The 26,429-nt window shown below is 37.1% G+C and overlaps 1 protein-coding gene across 6 annotated transcripts in view; it reads right to left on the bottom strand.

Annotated features, from left to right (window-relative positions):
* The window catches only part of ARID4B (AT-rich interaction domain 4B), a 128,826-nt gene that overhangs the window by 78,578 nt on the left and 23,819 nt on the right, over positions 1–26,429 (bottom strand). The gene's annotated exons all lie outside the window — the stretch shown is intronic.

Below are 26,429 nucleotides of genomic sequence, written 5' to 3'. Positions count from 1 at the left end.
GAAAGCCCTCGAACAGAAATGAAGACCCAACACAGCCATAAATAAATAAAATTAAAAAAAAAAAAAGAACCGTGTGCTCTGACATATCTCAAAATGGTTCCTTTAAAAAAAAAAAAGTAAAATACATATCATAAAGCCTATTTAAATGTACTAAAACGTACATCTATAAAAGATAAAGCCATCTTTTTTCTCTATATAAAATACATATGGTCCAAGTATATCATTCCATCCACCCCTCCAACCCCCCATTCATTCAAAACTTTTTATTAAATGACCACTGAAAGAAAAGGCAGATCCTTAAAACACAGTCTAAGAAAATTTCTTTTAATATTTAGGCTATATCTTGGCAGCCACCCAAATTCAGAATAGCTTTGTTATATCCCTATCTAGACAATGCTAAGGTAGAACAGCATAAAAGGGGTGGGGGAAACCCATATGCATTCAAACTACTGATGAAAACGACATGAAGAAATCCAGTCTGAAAAACCTGAAGTAAAAAATCAGCCAAAATGTCTCAACTGCTTTGGCATGAGTTCACTGTTCACTTCCTGTCTACAATAAATATTATTTTAAGTTTCCTCACTTGTGATTTAATTTTTAATAGTCCTAATCTAGCTGCTCTTTTTATAATCAGGTACTTTTCTGCACAGGATCTATTTCTAAAGAGTTCTACTTATATTAATAAATTCTATAGCCAAAGAAAGATTATGTAAGTAACTTTTCCCAAAGTGTTTTACAAGAAATACTAATATTCCAAGATGCTCCACCAGAAAGAAACAGAGTTGGGAGTTTGGGAAAATCAGTTCATTGAATGAATTCCTACTCTGCCTCATCATTTCCCAATCTATTTGTCCAAAAAACCGTTTTAATTTTTAAAAATTTTTTAATAGATTTTATTTATTTATTTATTTATTTATTTATGGCTGCATTGGGTCTTCGTTGCTGCATGCAGGCTTTCTCTAGTTGCAGCTAGCGGGGGCTACTCTTCGCTGTGGTGCGCGGGCCTCTCATTGTGATGGCTTCTCCTGTTGCGGAGCACGGCTCTAGGTGCACGGGCTTCAGTAGTTGTGGCATGTGGGCTTCAGCAGTTGTGGCTCGCAGGCTCTAGAGCACAGGCTCAGTAGTTGTGGTGCACAGGCTTAGTTGCTCCGTGGCATGTGGAATCCTCCTGGATCAGGAATCAAACCCATGTCCCCTGCATCAGCAGGCAGACTCCTAACCCCTGCGCCACCAAGGAAGCCCCCAAAGAACCTTTCTTAAATTAACATCTATTAACATCCTGCAGAAATTCCACAGACCGTAAGGTGGAAAATGCTGTTATACAGCAATAAATAATGAATATATCAATTTCATTTGGATCTTAAAATAAATTCATCCCTAATAGTTGTGGTTAATACACCTAGAAGAGATTTATCTCAAAAAAAGAATTCTAATGATATAACAGAAGTGACCATAAATATATCAAAACAATTTTAATAACTTTTTGAAAGGTGGGGAGGTATCACAAACCAAAACAAGGGTGCAACAACTAGAAGTATCAGGTCACCCTCCTTAATGGCCATTTGCCTCACATTCTATGTATTTCATGAACAGTATTTTTAAAAAAAAAAACCCTCAAAACATATCAAGTATATGATATCTTAAATCTACTTAGGAAAATGCCTATATTTCAATTTATTTATGCCATAACAGAAGTGTACCCTCATAGAAAGGTAATCATTTCTGCATTATTACTTTTAAAATCTGTTGATATCATTAATTAACTACGATTTGATAACTTTGTACTGCTCTTGCACCTAAAGTTAATAAATGCATTTCTACTTTACAGATTAGCCCTCTTAAAATATCATCTTCCCAGGTCAAAATTTTGAATAAATTCCAGACAAGCTAGTGGCTTTATTTTAGCAAGAATATGAAAGGGACTCACAGCACTTCACCCAGAAATTTTAGGAAAATTTCCAAAAGATACCAATCCGCTTTGTGGTTCAATTGGTATTGTGTGTTACTGCTAGACAAGCCCAAATGGCGGGGCACTCTTCATGACCATAAGGTTCATTACCCTCCACAACTTGCAACCTCTCCCATTAACACTTCCTGCCTTATTAGCCAGTAAAATTCTGAAATGTAGAACCAGAAATTCTGAAATGTAGAAGAGAAAAAGAGATCATCTAAAAGTGCATGTTTGTGCCTACTCAAGAACAAATAAATATTTAAGAAGTGATAAGCTTTTTAGGTACTTTTATTATAGAGAATTTTGAACCAAAAAGGGGCGGGGGGAATAGGATAGTAATATATTTAGACTACTAGTATACAGAAACCCATTTATGTTTTCTTTTCATTAATATTCAATATCAAACACTGGCAACATTCCAACCCTAGCAAACTATAAACATGCTTAACAAACAGACTTATTCATCTTGAATTTGAGAAAGGGAACTTTTCCCCCAAAACTAAGCCCCATCCTACATCCTTACTAACATGAAAATCCATGTTGACAGAAAAGAGTAATAATTAGCTCAAATATCATGAGGGCAAATTATTATTTTTGAAGGGTAATATTTTCCTTCCTTCAAGCTAGAACACATGAAAAGGAATCAGCAAGGTATATAAAGAAAATGTCTGTTACAAAAATACTTGCAAAGGGAAGCCAAAGTCTAACAAAAACCTGCTAAATACATTGTTAGAGCAGGGTTAATTTCTCAAAAAGAGCATAGGAAAAGCAAAGGTCTATGTTCTGATCTTAATTTCTGCCTGTATTTTTTTTTTTTTGGTATCATCTTAGGTAAGTTACTTTTCTGTCCCTAATTTCTCATTATTAGATGAATAAAATAATCTGAACTCTGTATACATTTGTTTAACATGCCTATGTCAAAGGACTAAGGTTATTACAAAGATGGTCAGAATAGGATACTCTGAGACACGTCATTGTCTAGAAGTGAAACTATGCTAACCAAAGTATGAATTTCTACAGAAAAAACAAATGAAACTCACAACCTACATGGTCATATTTGTATATGTAATTTTAGCAGACCATAAATTATCACTCTATCATTAGTGTAATGTGAGACTAATATAGCACAGTTTTTGAAAGCAAAAGACAAGGTCCTAATCCCAGCTCTATTACTTATGCTAACTACATGAGTCTTCATAGGCTACTGAACCTCCCTAAACTTCAGTTTCCACAACAGGAAAATGGGGCCAGTATTAGAAAGTACAGAAGTATTTAACTATTCACAATTACTATTATGAAACACTGAGTGTGGGCAAATAAGTCATTAAACCAATGTAAATTCAGAATTGGCACCTCCTCCTTTTTTCCTTTTTAAAATGGGAAAGGCAAAACCTCATTTTAAATGATTGCTCACCATAAGTCAGTGTAAAAAGAAAGTTAAACCACTTTTCTCACTTTTTCAACTAATGTCAATACTCCTCAGAATACAATATTTTTTAGCATTAAATCTAATGAGAACATAATACAGGATAATTGGTACTATGTATATGTCTTTAAAGTATTATACTTTTTCTACTTCTAGAAATGCAGAAATAAAAATATATACATTATACTATACATATAGAAAAAACATACACATTAAAGATAAAAACAACTGTTAAAGAGGGATTAACCTATGAGAAAGGGAGTGGAAAGGAGGGGTATGTATATAAAAACATTTTATCTGAAGTATGTCTTCCTGTTTTTTTTCTAAAAAAAAAAAAGGTTTGTTTTTTACAATTGGCATGTAGCCTTTGCTTTTTAAAATGTATACTAAGAACATTTCAAACTTATAAAAAAGAAGACAGAACTGTACAGTAACTCCCCTATATACTCATAATGTGACTCCCACAATTATCAACTCAATTATAATACTCAAAGTATGGGATTATGGGTTATTTTGAACGTTCGTATTAATACTTGTCTATATTCTCCAGTGCACTTGGAATGACTCTATTAATGAGAGTCAGTATAATACAGTAATTAAGAGCACAGGCTCTTGAATTAGATGCTTAGGTTCAAATCTACCACTTAGTAGCCAGATGACCTTGCCTCTAGATATAATAAATAGTGACTATCTCACAGGGATGAAGACTGAAATGCTTGCTACATGTAAAGTGCTTATTAGAACAGACCCCAGCATACAATACCAAATAAAGGCTGTTATTATTACTCAATAATCTGGGGTACAATTGTGAGTTTAAAAAAAATTTGAGTCCTACACCAAAGAGATCCCACATAAACAGAACAGATGCCAGTATAATTGTGTATGTGGGGGGAGGGGTGTTTAAAATATTATCCCCCTATTCAATTCAGAAATAAAGTAATCAAGTTGAATTCTAGTAGCAAGAGAGGTCAAGTGTTTGTGGGGATGCCCCATAAAGTCTATCGCAGTTTTTTAGTGTGGCAGAAAGACAAAATCAAGACTATACACACCTATTCTGAGGCTACTGTACTGTGATCCAGTGCAGAGATATACAAAGAATCATGCCAGCAGGTTTACCAAGATTGCTTTGACCAACACCAACCCTGTTAGGTGTATGTACATGTATATCACCAGGGGAAAAAAAACAAAACAAAACTCTTACCCCTTCTCTTTGTTCTGCTTTTCTGATTTTGGTCAAAAATACAGACCATCTCAGAGGCTAAAATAAAATGTTTTTATATAGCACCTCCATGCCAAAAAAGAAATTAAACTACTATATTACCATCCCTTTGTTTAGCAAACATAACAGTTTTCCAGTTGTCAAGGCAACAATTACCTCATACTTATCCCAGCATTGCTTAAACAATTATTTTTCTAGTCAATCTACCAAATGTCCTAACTGGCACCTAAAAACCATTGAATTCCATGGAAACACTAAAAGTGTAAGCCATTTTTAAATTAGATATTGGTGGATAATAATCCTTCAAGAAGCCAAAATGCCATGGAAATATATAAGTACCCAAATGGATCAACAGTAATCTCTAATGTGCCTTGGGCTACAGTACACCAAATACACAAGTTTCAGAAAGATAACAGTTGAATGAATGCTTCAAATGGCTAATGTTGACACTGCCTAAGAAATATTCAGTTATTCAAGATCTATTTTTTAAAAAGCAAAACATGCTAGATGACATTTTATTGAGGTAGGTTTTTAAAAACAGTAAGCATTCAAATTGGTTACTAAGGCAGTGCCAATGCAGCCAAGAGAATCAGAACGCAAGATATTAAATTTGATGCTAAAATCCTCACTAAATAAATGTATTTAAACTCACAGTGTGACAACAAAGCTATGAAAACAATCTTTTTGTTTATGACAATCCCAAGGAGGCATTAAAACAATCATGCAGATAATTCCAACAGATGAATGAACGAAAAACGCATGTATATACCAAAGGGTACATCATTTTAAAACTATGCTTAAAACTAAAACACGTAATTTTTTAGGACATACCAAAAAACGAGTACATTGAGGAAAATAAGAAAACTGTGCAATCTAACTTTAAAATTTTCTCTGGAGCCATTCCCTCTCCTCCTTTTCATGTCGCTTTAAGGACATGGGGTAGTGAGGGGTGAGTACTGGGGACAGGAGCTAAGGGACAGATGCTGAGTATACAAGGTGGTGAGGAGGAGGCTGCGGGAGCCACGTGGAAGCACAGGCAGGCTCTGTGGCTGAGAACATTCTGGGAGTTAAGCAGGGACGGAGGAAATGAGCAGCAGGGTTGGAAGATTTGTTACAGTGGCCAAGTAAGTAAACTGAATGATCAAGTAAGTAAATATATTGAGGATAGTTGGGGCCATTTTTCTCACTGACAAAGAAATTTAAAAGGAAGGGGCAAGGCTAAAAAGAAGTCTAAGGTATTGGAATGGAATCAGAAATATGAATTCATGGCTGTATTACATATATACAACATAGATATTATATATATACATATGTATTATATATACACACACAAAAATGAACACGTAGTTATAGATGTATATGTGTATGTGCATATATATTTGTATGTCTGTGTGTGTGCATATATATACATCCATATATTTTCCTAACTCTCTCCACTAAGAACAACTGACAGCTCAACTCTGACTACTCTTACTTCTTTGATTTTCAGGCTCCCCAAGTGGGAAACAAGAGCCACTCTACCACTTCCCTGGCAGCATTTGATTCCTCTGACATGGAAACAGAATCAATGTGTTAAATGAAAATGTCAGAAGTTGAAAAACAAAATAAACAAAAAGCATATCAGTGGCGTATATCCTGATTCCTAAAACCCATCCTACATTAAAAGGAACCAGGAATCCTTGGAGAAATGGCTAATTTCAAAGTTGGGCAGGGAAAGTACAAGAAGAATGTAAAATATCTTGTGCCAGAAAGTAAGGAAATGCTCAAAAAATAATGCAGACATTTCAAAGGGACACAGGAGCCACCTTGAAGGGCTACTACTGGCCAAACGGGGGGAAAGTTTGAGCATCAAAAAAAAAATATTGATTGTCCTGATATCCTGTTAGGGATGTATGTGTATGTCAAAACTGAATGACTCGGGGCTTCCCTGGTGGCACAGTGGTTGGGAATCCGCCTGCCAATGCAGGGGACACGGGTTCGTGCCCCAGTCCGGGAAGATCCCACATGCCGCGGAGCAACTAGGCCCGTGAGCCACAACTACTGAGCCTGCGCGTCTGGAGCCTGTGCTCCGCAACGGGAGAGGCCGCGACAGTGAGAGGCCCGCGCACCGCGATTAAGAGTGGCCCCCGCTCGCCGCAACTGGAGAAAGCCCTTGCACAGAAACGAAGACCCAACACAGCCAAAAATAAATAAATGAATTAAAAAAAAAAAACCTGAATGACTCAAGATGTGTGTATTCTACTGTAATTTATATAATAAATTATATAATTTATATAATAAATTATAACCCATTCAGTAAAACTCGCATCTCTGAGTCCATATTGACAAACACATGAATGAATGATGAATAAATAAATAAATGCAGAAGAAGGAAAATGCAGAAGGAAGAAAGCTCTTCCTTACAGTAAAATGTTAATAAATATAGCAGGAATGATGGAAACAGAGAATCATCTTTCGGCAGCCATCATGAAGGTGACTGATTTCACAGAGTTCTCAATAGATCCTAAACTGATGAGTGAAGGTTTGATGAAGAACAAGATACTGGCATATTCCTGGAATACTATTCAATTATCAGTGGTGGAATGATGTGATGCACTGAGGACAAAAGCACATCGTTTTTGTGGTATACCTGGCAAGAATAACTTTGACAATGAGAAAAATTAGATCTACAGAATGTAAGGTCTGTATTCCTTAAAACTCCAAAGGACATGAAATATAGGGAAAACTGGGAGTTTCAAACTGAAGCAGTCTGAAGAGACGTGATAATCAAATGCAACGTGTATTCCTGGATTGAGCATAGGTCAGAAAGGAAAAAGAGACATTAGGAGAGTTGGTGAAATTTAAAAGGGGCCTGAGAATAGGATGGTAGTGTCATACCAATGCTGATTTCCTGATTTAGACGGGTGAATGCAGAGTAGGTAGAATAGTGTCCTTTTTGTTGGGGATTACATTCTGGAGTATTTAGGGATGACAGGACATCATGTCTTCAGCTTGCTCTTAAAAAAGTCTGAAGATAATAAGAACAGGTACATATATCTGTATACATACATAGGTTATATGAATTCTTTGTACTGTAAATTTGAAATTACATGAAAATAATTTTTAAATAGTGTATATTTATTAGGCATGTGCATATTTTTTCTATGAATTGCTCATTTATGTTCTTTACCTGTCTGAGTTACTAATTTTTTTTAAACTGGATTATAAAAGTTCTTGCATATTAAAAAAAAAAAAAAATCAACCCTTTCCCCTAAACACAAAAATCTTCTCTGGATGGTACACATATTTCTTAGTTTTCTTCCTAAAATTTAAGTCACTTTGGGGGATGGAACTACTAATTATTTATAAGTAAATTTTAGACCCACATCTATTAACCAGAGAGATACCTACATATTCACAGATATTAACAGAGGAGTGGCTGCATATTCCTGGAAACTTAAATAACTCACAAAAGACATTTTAACTAGAATGTTCATCATCAGCAAAGAGGTAAGAGAGAAGTATATTGGGAAAGACATTTATTAAGTGCCTCTTGTATTTAAAACATTTTTCTATGTGCCAAAAAAGCAAAGGCACTTTTAACACAAAGGTAGTCGATTTATTTTGTCCTCAAAAGAGGTTAAACTTATTTGTAATCTTGCTAGTGAGATCAGAAAACCTTATTCAAGGGACTTCCCTGGTGGCGCAGTGGTTAAGAACCCGCCTGCCAATGCAGGGGACCCGGGTTTGAGCCCTGGTCCGGGAAGATCCCACATGCCACGGAGCAACTAAGCCTGTGTGCCACAACTACTGAAGCCCGTGCGCCATAACTACTGAAGCCCGCGCGCCTAGAGCCCGTGCTCCGCAACAAGAGAAGCCACTGCAATGAGAAGCCCGAGCACCGCAATGAAGAGTAGCCCCCGCTCGCCGCAACTAGAGAAAACCCGCGTGCAGCAACGAAGACCCAACACAGCCAAAACTAAATAAATAAATAAATTTATTTAAAAAAAAAAACCTTATTCAAATGAATCTGCATTAGCATAACATCATTCTCAGAACCTACCTTGCTTATTTATAATATTTAAACTTTAATAATCTGGAAATTAGTGGTGCAGCCAGTTCAAAAATCAGAAGCACAAAGAAAAACCATAAACTGGCATTGTTATGATTTATATCTGGCCATGTGGACTTGCGGTTTGGGTCTTGGTTCACTGGCTCTCCGGATACAAGCCATCTCCTATCTGTTACATGATTTCAGAATGGTTGCTGTCTACTTGAACTGCTCAAGGTACAGATTGAGACCCTGGCAAATTTGGAACCAGAGACCCTGGCAAATTTGGAGACCTTGGAACCAGAGAGACTGCAATTCATGTACTTAATAACTATCTGTCTTTGGGTATGTCACCCCACCAGTTTGGTTTTTGGCTTCTTCTCTGTAGAATGATCTTGCAAGGTGCTTGCAAGTTTTAAATTAAATTAGGTAGCATATTTAGAATCTTTAGGAGACTGACAGGTCCTGAGTAAACACTTGGCAAACATTAGATTAAACCACATGAAATTGCTATTTTTCATGAATCAAAAAAAGGTCAAATATTGGCAATTTTATATTCGGTTCAATCTCATACTGATTTTCTCCATTTCTTTCAAGCAGGTGGGAAACGACAGACCAACACCCAAGAAACATAAAAGTCCTGTTCCACAATCTGCTCAGACTCTGCTCCTGCTCTGCTGCCCATGAGCAAGACACAGCTTTGCACCACCAATCACTCTGTAGCTCACAGGACTCCACCTATGTATATTTCCTCCTGTGGCCAGAGGACTAGGCCTCACACAGAGATCTGGACCCCTTATACCACTAATGGAGCTATGGCTATTTTCCCACTTGATGGCTGTGTGGTCCACCAACCAAGCTTTTGTTCAGTTTTATATTCTCAAGAATATGACCTTGGGAATTCCCTGGCAGTCCAGTGGTTGGGGCTCCATGCTTTCACAAGCCATGCCGCCAAAAAGAAAAAAAAAGAGTATGACCTTGAAAGAAGCCATCAAAAGGAAACAGTAACCTCCAATCGTTTGAAAATCTATCCATTCTTTGTCTAGTGACCAAAAGAAATTGACCTGTGGAGTATGTAGGTAATAAATATTCTAAGTCACAGAATTCACTCTAATTTCAGAGCCCTCATGTATTAACCCCTTTAGTAACCAATGCTACAATACTCATTGCCATGCTATATACTGGCTTTGCTTGTCCCAAATGGATACAAACATTCTGTAAAGGTAAAAGTTTCACACGGCATTTCAGTGATTTATATCTGTCGTCTCTCCTGGATTGAGCAACTTAAGGCAGAAATAGCATCCTTATTTATCTTTGGATGTCCTGGTCTTAGAATTGCACCTACATATAGGAGGAATTCAGGAATCATTTACTGAACTGAAAAAGTCAGGCATTAGTTAAGCCCTGCTAAATGAGATTTCTCTTAAGGTAAAAATTATTTATATTTCAAAAACACCTTATATTGGGAGGCATCTTATATATTGAGAATTCAAAAGCATGAGCTCTGGAATCAGAGTATCTGGGTTCAAACTCCACATCTGTGATGTACTAGCTAGGTGACCTTTGGGACATGGTCTTTAACTTCTCTGAGCCTAGCTTCACATTTTTAAAGTGGGGTTGATAACAGTAATATAATAAACATATAATATGTATTTATATATATCATAAATAAATTATATAATATAAACATATAATAAAGTTGTGACCTTGTTATACATAAAATGTCATATGCTGATATATCTAAAATGCGCTTTATAACTTCTCAGATGACCAAATTTTTACAGTGAAAAAAGTCCATATAGTCTCATAAAGAATAAGTTGTGACAAGCCCCCACTACTAGATGATTTCTCTTAACAAAGAGCTATGTTCCGGCAATACACTTCACTGACAAGAAGTGGACTATACAGATCGCCAGCCATCTATCTGATCCAAACTGTGCCAAAGCAGTTCTCTCTCCTAAAAATTCAAAGCTGAAATGCTAATCAAATTGTTAGTAGAGCAAGGTGATACAGCCTGTGTTAGCCATTTTCTGGCATGCGTAGGGAGAAGGAGAGAAAACCGGTCTGTAACGAGAGAGAGGAAGAGCGATAAAAAGAACAAACAAACATGCAGAGAAAAAAAGGGACACATGCGAGACTGTGTCCTTTGAGTGACTGAGAGAACCGCTAGCCTTAGTTCCTGTTAGCTTTCCAAAACTTAAATCTCTCCTCAAACCTGACTGGACTTTCTGCTTGTGGGTGTTCAGTATCCATAAAATAAATTCTCTTTTCTGCTTTCGATAATCTGAGGTGGTTGCTATTACCTGTAACCAAAAGAGCCTTAATTAAAACCCATCAGAAACATATCTAAGAAGACATAAAATGTAATTGCAATTCTACAAACATTTACTGAACATCCACAATGTCCTGGGATATTTAGGACTTAGATCCTATTCATACAAATATTAAACCAATTCCAGTTTAAAATTTTAAGCTAAATTGTCACAATATACAAAATCCTAGAAGATCAATAAGGAATAATGAAATATGGACCTACAAAGTAAAAAGAGATTTCTTATGGCAATTCAAACTTTATTATTTAATACAGAAATATTTGTAATGAATGTTTAAGATGTGAAAGAAACATCATAATAAAGCATTCTTGAGATTACTGCCAACTGTAAAACTCCCAACACCACTGACCCTGCTTCCTCCACAGAGGAAACCATTATTCTGTACATTTTGGTTACCCTTCCCATGGAAAAACCAGATTTTTAAAAAAGCTATTCAAGGTCATCAGGTCACTATTACAGCATTAGTAGCATCAAAAGACAGCAGTAAAAAAACAACCTCTGGTTCTCAGTTTTTAAAAATCAACTTATAAGCCTTTTCTATATAGGTCTGGCCTTACACTCTTATCAGCTTATTAAAAATATATTTATACTTAAAAAAGTTTGTTTTCAACAGACTTTTCTCCTTTTTCCACACATATTTTTCAAAACTTAGAAGTATCTTACCAAATCAGAAGAAAAAAACAGAGCATTAACCAGGAAGAAAGCAGGAATAGGGAATTCCCTGGCAGTCCAACAGTTAGGACTCGGTGCTTTCACTGTCGGCGCCCCGGTTTTATCCCTGGTTGGGGAGCTAAGTTCCCGCAAGCCTGGAGGCACAGCCCAAAAGAAAAAAAAAAAAAGGCAGGAATAATAACTGCTCAAGAAAATACTAAGTGAATGAATGAACGAATCAATCAATCAATCAAACCAAATCAAAACTGAACTGCCAGTAGGCAGTTCCTGGCTAGGTCTCCAGAATATACAAAAAACAAAACAGTTTTCCTGTCTTCAAAAAGTCATTATCTAGTTGAAGAAAATGAGCAAAAAAACCCAAATCAATGTTTAAAGATAAAAGAATTTCCCCCCTACAAGTTCAAATTAATCTATTTATTTATTCACTTGTTTTTTTATATTCCATTTATAAGTGATAATATGCAGTATTTGTCTTTGTCTGGTTTATTTGATTTAGCATAATGCCCTACAAGTTCAGCCATGCTGTCAAAAAGAATTTTTTTTAAAGTAATTCTTCAAGGTCTGTGACACTGAGAACACATAATTGGACACATTTAATACTGTATATTCCAGCTAGCATGATTTGGATTGGGGCTGGGGAGTTGCCAAAGCCTTTAAAATTAAAATCTCAGCAACCTAAGTGTCCATCATTGGATGAATGGATAAAGAAGATGTGGCACATATATACAATAGAATATTACTCAGCCATAAAAAGAAACGAAATGGAGGTATTTGTAGTGAGGTGGATGGAGTTAGAGTCTGTCATACAGAGTGAAGTAAGTCAGAAAGAGAAAAACAAATACAGTATGCTAACACATATATATGGAATCTAAGGGGAAAAAAAAAAAAGTCTTGAAGAACCTAGTGGCAAGACAGGAATAAAGACACAGACTTACTAGAGAATGGACTTGAGGATATGGGGAGGGGGAGGGGTAAGATGTGACAGGGTGAGAGAGTGGCATGGACATATATACACTACCAAATGTAAAATAGATAGCTAGTGGGAAGCAGCCGCATAGCACAGGGAGATCAGCTCGGTGCTTTGTGACCACCTAAAGGGGTGGGATAGGGAGGGTGGGAGGGTGGGAGACGCAAGAGGGAAGAGAAATGGGAACATATGTATATGTATAATTGATTCACTTTGTTATAAAGCAGAAACTAACACACCATTGTAAAGCAATTATACTCCAATAAAGATGGTAAAAAAAAAAAAAAAACTCAGAAACCACAAAACTAATTTGATCCACAATTCTGAAAGATTGCAATACGAAAAAATTAACTCCTAGTCTATTAATCTACTAACTATTCTTTTCTTACTGAACTGAATACTTATTGAATAATTTATCTAAGTTCTTGTTAACCATAGTGTATATATTTCATTATAATACAAAGTTAGATACTTGAAACTGCTCTAGGAAAACAGTAAATTTATTTAAAGAATGAAATCATAATAATATATGGTCCTTGCCTCCTATGGAGTCTCAATTTGTATTAAAACTATCACTAAAACTGGAAAGAACTTTCCAATACATCTCATCAAAAGAATTCTTTTATTACAGGTTATTAGTCTACAACACAAGATAAACAGTGATACTAACATAAGTGAGACTTTTTAAATACCTTATATTTAATGTGTGAATATTTTAGAGATTTGTTTTGTTTTGTTTTGGGTTTTTCTCCTGATCATCATCCCAGCATCTTTCAAGTTTTTAATGGCGGCATCAAATGGCTTTTCTTGGTTGGCTACTTCTGCCATACTCTATCACGCTAAACGGAGATTCTGTTAGTTGCTGAGGATATCTATTCACTTAGCACCTAGAGAAACAATTTTCTCTAGGTGTAGAGAAATAGGTGTAGAGATATATACTTAGGTCAAAACTCTATCTCCTGACTCTCCACAGGCACCTAGTCTTACTGCTAGATCACACTGGCAGTCTTCTGGGTCACCAGAAATTATCATTCCACTAGAGCCAATATCCAATAGTTCCTCCCACATTTTAAGAACTGAGTATTTCCCCTTCCCCACAGCACAGCTATTTAAAGTAAATGAACACAAGGTATCATTAGTGAAGGCAGGTAGGAGGGGGTCACACTACATACAGGGATATACAACAGGCCCTCCAGGGTACTCGATCTTGCCTTTTTTCAATGGGCTCTGAGGCTCTTGCCTTCTTTCAACAGACTCAATCTCAGGGCACTATAACAGGATAGCTTACGTCAGATTTTCATTATTAAACCTGGATTTTAAAAAAAAACTATACCAAGCAAGTTACTAGGTTGCTTATCAACCTAGGGATCCCAGGTAGATCAGAACATTCTCAGAATTTCATTATCAAACCCGCCCTGCCATCTTTTATGATGACCATGCCCACCTTGCCACCAGCTATAAACTCTGCCAACTTATGATTCTCTGACTCCACTGAAGTCATGAAACATATTTCAATGGCATTCCCTTCCATAAAGCAGTCCCAGCTGGAAAGAAAAGCCAATAAAGACCTTAAATTCTAGCATTTCGCTTGCTAATCCATTTTCCCCAAGAAAATATTAAAGAGAGAATCCACTGGACTGTGATTACCCCGGTGACATGATAAATTCCAAGTGGTGTGGGGAAGATTCACTGAGCACACAAAACATAAGAAATCTTTTATTTCCCTTAAAAAGATGGACTTCCCTGGTGGCGCAGTGGTTAAGAATCCGCCTGCCAATGCAGGGGACATGGGTTCGAGCCCTGGTCCGGGAAGATCCCACATGCCATGGAGCAACTAAGCCCGTGCGCCACAACTACTGAGCCTGCGCTCTGGAGCCTGCGAGCCACAACTACTGAGCCTGCGTGCCACAACTACTGAAGCCCGCATGCCTAGAGCCCGTGCTCCGCAACAAGAGAAGCCACCGCAATGAAAAGCCCGCGCACCACAACAAAGAGTAGCCCCTGCTCGCCGCAACTAGAGAAAGCCCGCGTGCAGCAACGAAGACCCAACGCAGCCAAAAACAAATTTAATTAATTAATTTTTTAAAAAAGATAATAAAGTAGGCTTTTCTAATACCATTTCTTATGTTGATATACATGAGCCTGTGTGTCCTATGAACGTCCTGAGAGAAAAGTAGCAGGTGCACAACACACAGGAGTTGACAATAGTGCCATCACCTGTTCACTCACTTTCAGCATATTGTGTTAGGTATGCTCACACATGTAAATTCTACAGATTACATTATGCTTGTTTACATGAATTTGTGGATTATGTTATAAACTAGAAAAGAGGTTTTTAAAGTGTGTCCCCAGGAACAACGGCATCAACGTCACCTGGGAACTTGTTAGAAATTCAAATTCTCAGGCCCCACTCCAGGCATCCTGAATTATACACTCTGGGGGAGGGAATCAGCAATCTGTGTTTTAACAAGTCTTCCAGAGAACTCTGATGCACCCCACAGTTTGAAAACCAATGACCTAGAGGTTACTTCTCTAGGAACTTGTAATAGATATATTCAGCAACTAACAAACTCTCTGCTTGGTTTCCTGACCAATATAGTATGGGGTGTTATGGTAGGAACGGCCAAAGTAAAAGCAATTTGGGGAATTATGGCTACCATTTAAAGACTTGAGAGATGCCAGGATGGTGATTATGAAAAAAACAGATAACATACACACAGAATGAAATAATACAATGAAAGCAGACTCATTTAAAATAGTATAATATCGGGACTTCCCTGGCGGTCCAGAGGTTAAGACTCCACACTTCCAATGCAGGGGGTGCGGGTTTGATCCTGGTCAGGGAACTAAGATTCTATATGCCGCGTGGCGCAGCCAAAAAATTTAAAAATAAAAATAAATAAATAAATAAAAATAATATAATATAGAAAAGTGGCTTAAGAAGGTTCTAGCAAATAAATCAGAATCTGAGATTAAACTATCAATGCAAAAAGTAAAAACTAAGAAAAGTGAAAGCTAAAACTTCTCTACAGAAAAGAGTTAACACAGCAGGCCTGACTGCTATTTTTGGCCTACTTGCAAGATTGGCCCTTGGATGGCATCTGGGAAGTTATGGGAACTTGAATTTCGGGAGGGTTCCCACAATTAATTGATAAGAGTGGCTCACTGCGCCTAAACTGTATATACAAATAATACAGTTTATGCTGAACATCCGCTTTGATTCCCAGAGTGGAGAATTTGGATATGTGCCCGGTGTGGGGCTTCTATGTGACTAGCCCCCAGTAAAAACCCTGGGTGCTGTGTCTCTAACATGCTTTCCTGTTGGCAACAGTTGTGAAATGTTGTCACAATTCATTTCTAGAAGAATTAAGCATGCCCTGTGTGACTACTGAGCAAAGACTCTGGAAGCTTGCACCTGGTTTCCCCAAGACTTCACCCCAAGCATCTTTTCCTTTTGCTGATTACGCTTGGTATCCTTTTTGTTGTAATAAGTCACAGCCTAAGTGCAACTATATACCGAGTCCTGTGAGTTCTCTCAGCCAATTACCAAACCTGGGCGGGGCCTCGAGGACTCCTGACACACTCTCTTACTTCAATCATGAGCTCTTTGACAGTCACATAACAGGGTTAAAAACACTGACAAGCCCACCAAATCTGACGTTTATACTATTCTTACTTGATCCGTTCATAAAAGAAAAGATTTTAATATTATTTAATTTCCATTTTCTTATTCTTTTTAACATATCTAGTAAGTGTACCTTGAATTACATGCTCAATCCTTGGCCAGTGAAGGGCAGGGCATCTACACTGACAGTCCATTAAGGGAAAGTGGCATGCTGTTGACAAATGAAGGATGACCACTGAAATCAGGCTCCTTGGCAAACACAAAATTTACTTCAAGGATATTGGGAAAGCACCTCAAGGAGGACAGTTATGACCTCTCAAAGTTCAAACTAAGTTACAAAAAGCCCTGAGTAACTTCTAGTTGTTAGTTTATATGTTAAGACATAAAAACAGAAAAAAAAACAAAGTGGTTTCAAACGTGAGCCCAAAATAAAGTCACAGACTCTACAGATTGAAGGGATGACTTGCCATCATACTACTTCTCACCATGGCATCTCTACACAGCATGCCGCCAGGTGAGCAGGAGTTATTATTCAACTCAGTGGTCGGCAACTCTAGGGAGGCTGGGTAATATCTAACAAAACTCTATTCTTTACACCATTTAAAAGACCAAGGAGAAATGCTAGAAATATTAGAGATAGACAAACGAAGAGAAAGTAATGTATTACTAATCCTGTTAGATATCAATATTATCAATAATGGAATAATTTTCAGGCACCAAAATGGTCTTTAAAACTTTCCTATTTGGGGTAAAATATTGGCCTAGGGATATATACCATGATTCAGGAAACGGGGGAATCTAGTATGGAATAAAGACAAACACTGAAATACTAGAATTTAGTGGCATATTTGGAGGAATTAAAATCATCAAAAACGCAATCACTTCGTAAAGCATAGTGGTGCCTACTAATGGTCGGCCCTTAACACTGCGACATCATATGAAACTGTTTACAGCCTTGACTTTACCTACTCATATCCTCAACAGGCGAAGTTTTTTACATGGTCTAGTAAACCCAAGACCTTACTTTAGCACTGCACTGATTTTATCCCTCACTGCTGCCTCTAATTCATAGAAGGTAATATTTTCCTCTAGATTACTCCAGAGAACACAACCAGCTAAAGGCAACCTTCTGTTTGGTAGACTTTGGGATAACAGTTTGTAAATTTAGTCAATACAAAAATTAGTTCCATGGGTGTGTCAGACTTTGGAAGCACAAGTAGGTGAACCAAGGTGCTGTGAACAATGGATGAAGACTACTTTATATACAGGCATAGTCATCCTGGAAGTCATTAAAGTGTTTCTGTAGGTCTCTGAAGACCCGGCAATTAAACACAGAATTTTTAGAGATTATATGTACAAATACAATAAAGCTTGTGCTTTCAACAGACCCAAAAAAGTCTAAGAATTTCTACTGCAGAATGGCTTTTCATAAAGGTTACCTAATTAAAATAGGAAAAAGGGAGAGAACAAGAAAGCTTTGAAATTAATCAGATTTAACCAGACATGGAATTATTTACTACCTTAGATATTATTTAATATTATTACAAAATAATACATTTGACACCACATCTTTCAAGGCACATTCATTTCTTTTTTGTTGCTGTTCTTGTTTTGGTTTTTTTTGGGGTAATATAGTCATTTTTTTAAATTTAATTTCACTTATTTATTATTTAGCCAGCAGGTTCTTATTAGTTATCTACTTTATACATATTAGTGTATACATGTCAATCCCAATCTCCCAATTCATCCCACCACCACCACCCCACACGGCACTTTCTCCCCTTGGTGTCCATACGTTTGTTCTCTACATCTGTGTCTCTATTTCTGCCTTGCAAACCAGTTCATCTGTACCATTTTTCTAGATTCCACATATATGCATTAATATACAATATTTGTTTGGGGTCATTTGTAGAGACGTGGATGGACCTAGAGACTATCATACAGAGTGAAGTCCTAAGTCAGAAAGAGAAAAACAAGGCACAATCATTTCTATCCAAAAAAACAAAAACAAAACCTCTGTAGGCAATAGGAAAGGTACTATTATTGCCCACTGGTAATTTATTTTACAAAGAGAGACAGAACTTTAAGTGGTTTTAAGGTCACAACTAATCAGAGGCAGGAAAAGAGCTTAAACCCAGATTTCTGCTCAATGTTATTCCATGCTGCCTATCAGGTAGTAACAACCTACCAACATTTAAAAATTTATCTATAACGAATATATAAATTAAACTGATCTACCCATTTAGGAGCCAATGTTAAAAATGGTTAAAAGAAAAATTATTATTAACAACTACTCTAAATACACACACACACACACACACACACACACACACACACTCACACACAGAGGTAAAGACGTAAAAGGATATAATAAATGTTAACAGCAGTTATCTCTGCAATGACTGAATTATGGGTAAGCATTTTCCTGTCTACTTTTCTATTTTTTCCATATTTTCTATAATGAGTTTTTTATAACCAGAAACCAAATAAAATGCTTATTTTTATTATGAAGTTATTAATATGAAACATTAGTATTTAATATTTACTTAAAGGCTATCAGTTATGAGATTTCTTGCCAAGACTGTACTTTTCTTTCTAAAAAAAAAGAAATTAACTCACGGGACTTCTCTGGTGGAGCAGTGGTTAAGAATCCGAGCCTTGGTCCGGGAAGATCCCACATGCCTTGGAGCAACTAAGCCCGCAAGCCACAACTGCTGAGCCTGCGCTCTAGAGCCCACGAGCCACAACTACTGAGCCTGCACCCTAGAGCCTGAGAGCCACACCTACTGAGCCCGTGTGCTGCAACTTCTGAAGCCCGCATGCCTAGAGCCGGTGCTCTGCAACAAGAGAAGCCACCGCAGTGAGAAGCCCCCACGCACCGCAACAAAGAGGAGCCCCCGCTCGCCGCAACTAGAGAAAGCCCGCGCGCAGCAACGAAGACCCAACACAGCCAAAAATAAATAAATTACTTTAAAAAAAATTAACTTAGACTCTAAGGAAATGAAATCCATCCTATATTTTAAATGAATCTCCATTAATTCTATAAGGCCTAACATTGCCTGCTCTCCAAGTACACTGTAAAGTCATCTTAAGATGCCATGTGATAAACTGATCTGATAGAGAAATTTCATTACATTTATTTCACTGGCTTTCATCTGTCTGTACTTATATGATAAGCATATCTTTAAAAATACAATGTGATTATGGCCTATTATTTCAACTAAATATTAAGTGATTTAATTGTAAATGATATACATTTTCACCTCAACTTGGTTTTTATTTTAACTTTGCCAAAATTTCCCTATTTTCTGCATAACTGGCCCTATTGTCATTTCCATGGTTTTCAAAAAGAAGTAATTATGCTTCTTCCACAAGGTTAAAATATTATATTTGGTTAACTAGAGAACACAACATATAAATACTACGGTATTTACTCTATTTTATACCTCAGATTTAAGGGGGCACTAAGGTTTATCAATAATACAGTCACTACCATCAAGAATAGGGTTAAATTAAGTTTAAAACAACCTTTTAGACAATATGAAATACCAAGACATTTTATAAGAATTCCATTCAAAAATTTTAAGGCTTAACGTTAGAAAAAGGTATAAATTGTACTCAGTATCTAGAAGTGACTCACTTTTTCCCGAAGGTTCCCCCAAACCTAAGTTTTATAGCATCCTCAAGTAATATAACTATTCAAATATTACCAAAAAAATGCAAACCTTCTATTAACTATAATCAGCATGAAATCTTAAAGTAACATTTATGACACTAACCAAAATGCTTCCACAGTCTCAGTGAGATAATGTAAAAGAAGGTACAAGTAAGCAGAGGAATAAATAGATTGATAAAGGAATGAAACTCTTAATGACAACCTGACCTTCTGTCTAATTCACAAACTTAAATATTATCAGCCCAAATCCCATGAATATAGTGAACTAAACTGATCATTTGTTCACCAGACACTAGGCATAAATTTTGATGCACCATTTCTGTGTTTCTGGAATCATGACTTATTGATTTTTTTTTTAAATGTGTACGATATTTTCTTCTAAAGAAATGATTAGTCTCCTCCTTCAGCCAAAATGGAGTAACAAGCAACCAGACTCACTATCCAGCCTAAAACAAAAAACAGATAAAATTCTTTAAACAATGGTTTTCAAGTCACTGAACACCATGCAAAACAGGACAGATTCTCCTAAAAACAAAACAAATGAGGTGAGTCCTAGAATTGCCCCAGTTTACTGCCTTGAGCGTTATCAGGCCATGGAACAATAAGAGGGAACTGAGGCAAAAGCCGTAAGACTCCTTTGAAGAAGCAGGGGTAAGAGTCTAGAGGGGCCAAAGTAGCCAGAATTCATACAACAGACTACCAGGGAGGAGAAGGCTGCAGAGAAACAGAACTCTGGAGATGGGCAAAGGGTCCCCTTCAAGAATTCAGCAGAGGACTTATCAGCACATGCATGTGAGGAAACCAACCAAGGCCATGGAAAGAACCATCAGAAAGGATTAGTGGAAACAGTGCCTGGTGTTCACATGGAGCCAAAAAAAAAGCGTTTGTTCCCGCCAGCCAGACTAGAAAGACTCATAATTTATGGGACATTGGGTAGTGTACTCAGGAAGGTCTTGTCTTGGTAGTGGAGAATAATTAGCCCTTGTCTAAGCTCCTGACCTGTCTAACAAATTTTAAAAGCAAGACCTGATAAGATCAAACTGTTTCCAAGTAACTTAACTACATACTAAGAAAAAGCCCAGGAAGATTTATAGGACTACAGAAATATCCAGCACCCAACATGGCAAAATTCACAATGTCTGACATCCAATCAAAGATTAAAAGATTAAATTATTTGATGAACAGATTTAAAATGTTGTGACTTTTAGGTGAAAAAGGCTGAATTTGAATGATTTAGTGTTAAGCCATTATCCCTCTGAATTTACTTCCAGATTTTTGGTGGGGTTGGAATGAAGAGGAGGGGTAACAATTCATATATCAAACTACTTAGCTGCACTGGATCTGCTGCCACTTTTTAAAAATTATCTTTTCTGAGGTCACTTTTATTGTCTTTTTTTTTTCAAAATGAAGTTTTAAGAAGTGGAAAAAAAAAAAAAAAGGCATGCAAAGAGGTAGGAAAACATGATCCATAATGAGAATAATCGATCACTCAAAACTGATCCAGAACTGTCACAAATGTTAGAATTAGCACCTAAGGACATCAGTTACTTGTAAGTGTATTCCATATGTTCAGAAAGTCAAATAGAGACATGGAAAATATTTTTAAAGGACTCAAACTTCTAGATATGAAAACTACAGGACTTGCCTGGTGGTGCAGTGGTTAAGAAACCGCCTGCCAATGCAGGGAACACGGGTTCGAGCCCTGGTCCGGGAAGATCCCACATGCTGTGGAGCAGCTAAGCCCGTGCACCACAACCGCCGAGCCTGTGCTCTAGAGCCTGTGAGCCACAACTACTGAGCCCATGCACCACAACTACTGAAGCCTGCGTGCCTAAAGCCCGTGCTCTGCAACAAAAGAAGCCACCGCAATGAGAAGCCCCCGCACCGCAACGAAGAGTAGCCCCTACTTATCACAACTAGAGAGAAAGCCCGCATGCAGCAAAGAAGACCCAACGCAGCCAATAAATAAATAAATAAATAAAATTACTTTAAAAAAATCAGTAAGAAAAAAAACTACAATGTCTGAGATGAAAAACCACTAGATGAGGAAAAGATTAGTGAACTTGAAGACACAGTAACAGAAACTATCCAAAATAAAACAAGAAGAAAAAGAACCCCCGCCCCCAGCAAAAAATGAGAAGAGCATGAGGAAGGTTCGGCACAACTTTCAATAGCCTAACATACATGCAGTTGGAGTCCCCAAAGAAGAAGAAGAAAAAACTATAAAATTTTTGAAGAAATTATAGCCAAATTGTTTCCAAACTAGTTGAAAACTATAAACCTAGGGATCCAAGAAGTTCAACAAATCCCAACCACTGATGGTAAATAACACTATCAACAAACGCAACCTGATTTACATCTATAACAGTCCACCCAACACGAACAGTACATTCTCTTCAAATGCACACAAAACATTTACCAAGAAGATATTCTGAGCCGCAAATCAAGTATCTATAAGTTTGAAAGCATTTAAATTACACAAAGTATGACCACAATGGAATTAATGTAGAAATCAGTAACAGAAAGATCTCTGAAAAGTCTACAAATATTTGGAAGTTTAGTAACACATGTCAAAATAACCCAAGGGTAAAAGAAGAAATCAGAAGGAAAATTAAAAAGTATTCTGAAAAGAATGAAAACAAAAATACAACATATCGGAATGTGTGGGATGTTGCTAAAGCAGTACTTAGGCATATACTTATTGCACTAAACATGTACATAAAAAAAGAAGGAAGTTCTCAAATCAATGACCTCAACCTGCACCTTAAGAAACTAGGAAGAAGGACTTCCCTGGTGGTCCAGTGGTAAAGAATCTGCCTTCCAATGCAGGGGACACAGGTTCGATCCCTGGTCGGAGAACTATGTTCCCACATGCCATGGGGCAGCTAAGCCTGCACACCACAACTAAGGAGCCCACGCACCCTGGAGCCTGCACGCCACAACTAAAGAAGAGAAAAACCCCGCAGGCCACAACTAGAGAGAAGCCTGCGCGCTGCAACAAAGAGCCTGTGTGCTGCAAGGAAAGATCCTGCATGCCTCAACAAAGATCCCACATGCTGCAACTAAGACCCGACACAGCCAAAATAAAAATCTTAAATAAATAATTAAATTTTAAAAATATTAAAAAAAAAAGAAACTAGGAAGAACAAATGAAACCTGAAGTAAGTAGAAGACAGGAAATAATAAAAATTAACATGTATATCAATGAAATAGAAAACAAAAATAGAGAAAAATCAATAAACAAAATCTGACTTGCTGAGATCAATAAAATTGCTAATCTAGACAGGTCATGAAAAAGAGAGGAAAGGTTCAAGTTATCATTATCAGGAATGAAGGAAGTGATATCACTACAGAGTATACAAATATTAAAAGGATAACAAGGGAGTATTATGAACAACTCCATGCCAATAAATTCAACGAATAAGATAAAATGGAGAAGAAGTAAAGCTGTCACTGTTTGCAGATGACATGATACTATACATAGAGAATCCTAAAGATGCCACCAGAAAACTACTAGAGCTAATCAATGAATTTGGTAAAGTAGCAGGATACAAAATTAATGCACAGAAATCTCTTGCATTCCTATACACTAATGATGACAAATCTGAAAGTGAAATTAAGAAAACACTCCCGTTTACCATTGCAACAAAAAGAATAAAATATCTAGGAATAAACCTACCTAAGGAGACAAAAGACCTGTATGCAGAAAATTATAGGACACTGATAAAAGAAATTAAAGATGATACAAATAGATGGAGAGATATACCATGTTCTTGGATTGGAAGAATCAACATTGTGAAAATGACTCTACTACCCAAAGCAATCTACAGATTCAATGCAATCCCTATCAAACTACCACAGGTATTTTTCACAGAACTAGAACAAAAAATTTCACAATTTGTATGGAGACACAAAAGACCCCGAACAGCCAAAGCAATCTTGAGAACGAAAAATGGAGCTGGAGGAATCAGGCTCCCTGACTTCAGACTATATTACAAAGCTACAGTAATCAAGACAGTTTGGTACGGCACAAAAACAGAAATATAGATCAATGGAACAGGATAGAAAGCCCAGAGATAAACCCACGCACATATGGTCACCTTATCTTTGATAAAGCAGGCAAGCATATACAGTGGAGAAAAGACAGCCTCTTCAATAAGTGGTGCTGGGAAAATTGGACAGGTACATGTAAAAGTATGAAATTAGAACACTCCCTGACACCATACACAAAAATAAACTCAAAATGGATTAAAGACCTAAGTGTAAAGCCAGACACTATCAAACTCTTAGAGGAAAACATAGGCAGAACACTCTATGACATAAATCACAGCAAGATTCTTTTTGACCCAGCCCCTAGAGAAATGGAAATAAAAACACAAATAAACAAATGGGACCTAATGAAACTTCAAAGCTTTCGCACAGCAAAGGAAACCATAAACAAGACCAAAAGACAACCCTCAGAATGGGAAAAAATATTTGCAAATGAAGCAACTGACAAAGGATTAATCTCCAAGATTTACAAGCAGCTCATGCAGCTCAATAACAAAAAAACAAACAACCCAATCCAAAAATGGGCAGAAGACCTAAATAGACATTTCTCCAAAGAAGATATACAGATGGCCAACAGACACATGAAAGAATGCTCAACATCATTAATCATTAGAGAAATGCAAACCAAAACTACAATGAGGTATCATCTCACACCGGTCAGAATGGCCATCATCAAAAAATCTAGAAACAATAAATGCTGGAGAGGGTGTGGAGAAAAGGGAACCCTCTTGCACTGTTGGTGGGAATGTAAATTGATACAGCCACTATGGAGAACAGTATGGAGGTTCCTTAAAAAACTAAAAATAGAACTACCATATGATCCAGCAATCCCACTACTGGGCATATACCCTGAGAAAACCATAATTCAAAAAGAGTCATGTACCAAAATGTTCATTGCAGCTCTATTTACAATAGCCAGGACATGGAAGCAACCTAAGTGTCCATCATCGGATGAATGGATAAAGAAGATGTGGCACATATATACAATGGAATATTACTCAGCCATAAAAAGAAATGAAATGGAGGTATTTGTAATGAGGTGGATGGAGTTAGAGCCTGTCATACAGAGTGAAGTAAGTCAGAAAGAGAAAAACAAATACAGTACGCTAACACATATATATGGAATCTAAGGAAAAAAAAAAAAAAAGGTCATGAAGAACCTAGTGGTAAGACGGGAATAAAGACACAGACCTACTAGAGAATGGACTTGAGGATATGGGGAGGGGGAGGGGTGAGATGTGACAGGGTAAGAGAGTGTCATGGACATATATACACTACTAAATGTAAAATAGATAGCTAGTGGGAAGCAGCCGCATAGCACAGGGAGATCAGCTCGGTGCTTTGTGACCACCTAGAGGGGTGGGATAGGGAGGGTGGGAGGGAGGGAGATGCAAGAGGGAAGAGATATGGGAACATATGTATATGTATAACTGATTCACTTTGTTATAAAGCAGAAACTAACACACCATTGTAAAGCAATTATACTCCAATAAAGATGTTTAAAAAAAAAAAAAAAGATAAAATGGACAACTCTCTTGAAAGACAGAAACTACAACAGCACATTCAACAAGAAACGATAACTAAGAACAGACCTCTATCTATTTTAAAAATTGAATCTCCAGTTTAAAACTTTCCCACAAAGAAAACGAGGCCCAAAGAGCTTCACTGGTGAATTCTGTGAAACATTTAAAGCAGTAATAATAATGTACAAAAAAACCTGTGGAACTAATAATAAGTGGTTTTAGCAAGATCACAGGATTCATAATCAATATAGGTAAATCAATTGTTTTCCTATACACGGAACGATGAGAAATTGAATATTTAAAACAATACCATTTACAATAGAATAAAAAATTACTAAATACTTGGCGATAATTCTGGCAGAAGATGAAAGTACTCTCTCTCATTCTGAGAGTACTAACTGATACCAAGTTTCCCTTACACAAGTGGTTTTCAAACTGTGAGTCACAACCTCTTAACGGATTGTAAATGTAATTTGATGGGTCCTGACCAGCATTTTAAAAAATGAAATAGAAAAGATCAGAAAGTATCAGAGTGAAATGAACATGGCAGAATTATTATTTTGGGAAATTTGTGTTTCCGTTGTCTGTGGGTGTACACATATTGGGTTGTTATACAAAATCTGCGCTCAAAAAAAGTTTGAAAGAAAGACATTTTATACTGTATTATATTTCCCCTGGAGTGCCCTTTTCTTTTTTCTCAGTGAGGGTTAAGGCCAAAGTAACAGGTGAGCCCTCTAACTCCAAGCACTGGCCCTGAAGCACGGATCGAGAGCGGCGCGGGCACTGTACAGTGCCATTCTAGTCAAATGTTCAGAGGTGGGACTCGGGCAGGAACAGGCTCTATGCTCCAGCCATGCCAGGCTTTCACCACTTTAAATTCTCCCAGCACAGAGGGCCTTCGGCCACAGTGCCATCTGTCCCTCCCCCAAGTTTTTCCATTCGCCAAAGTTCTGCTTA

This window comes from Balaenoptera physalus (genome assembly GCF_965194825.1).
Source record: "Balaenoptera physalus genome assembly, chromosome: 14".
Classification (NCBI taxonomy): Eukaryota; Metazoa; Chordata; class Mammalia; order Artiodactyla; family Balaenopteridae; genus Balaenoptera; species Balaenoptera physalus.
Note: the sequence above shows the minus strand (reverse complement) of the source record. Positions and strands in the feature narration are given on the sequence as shown.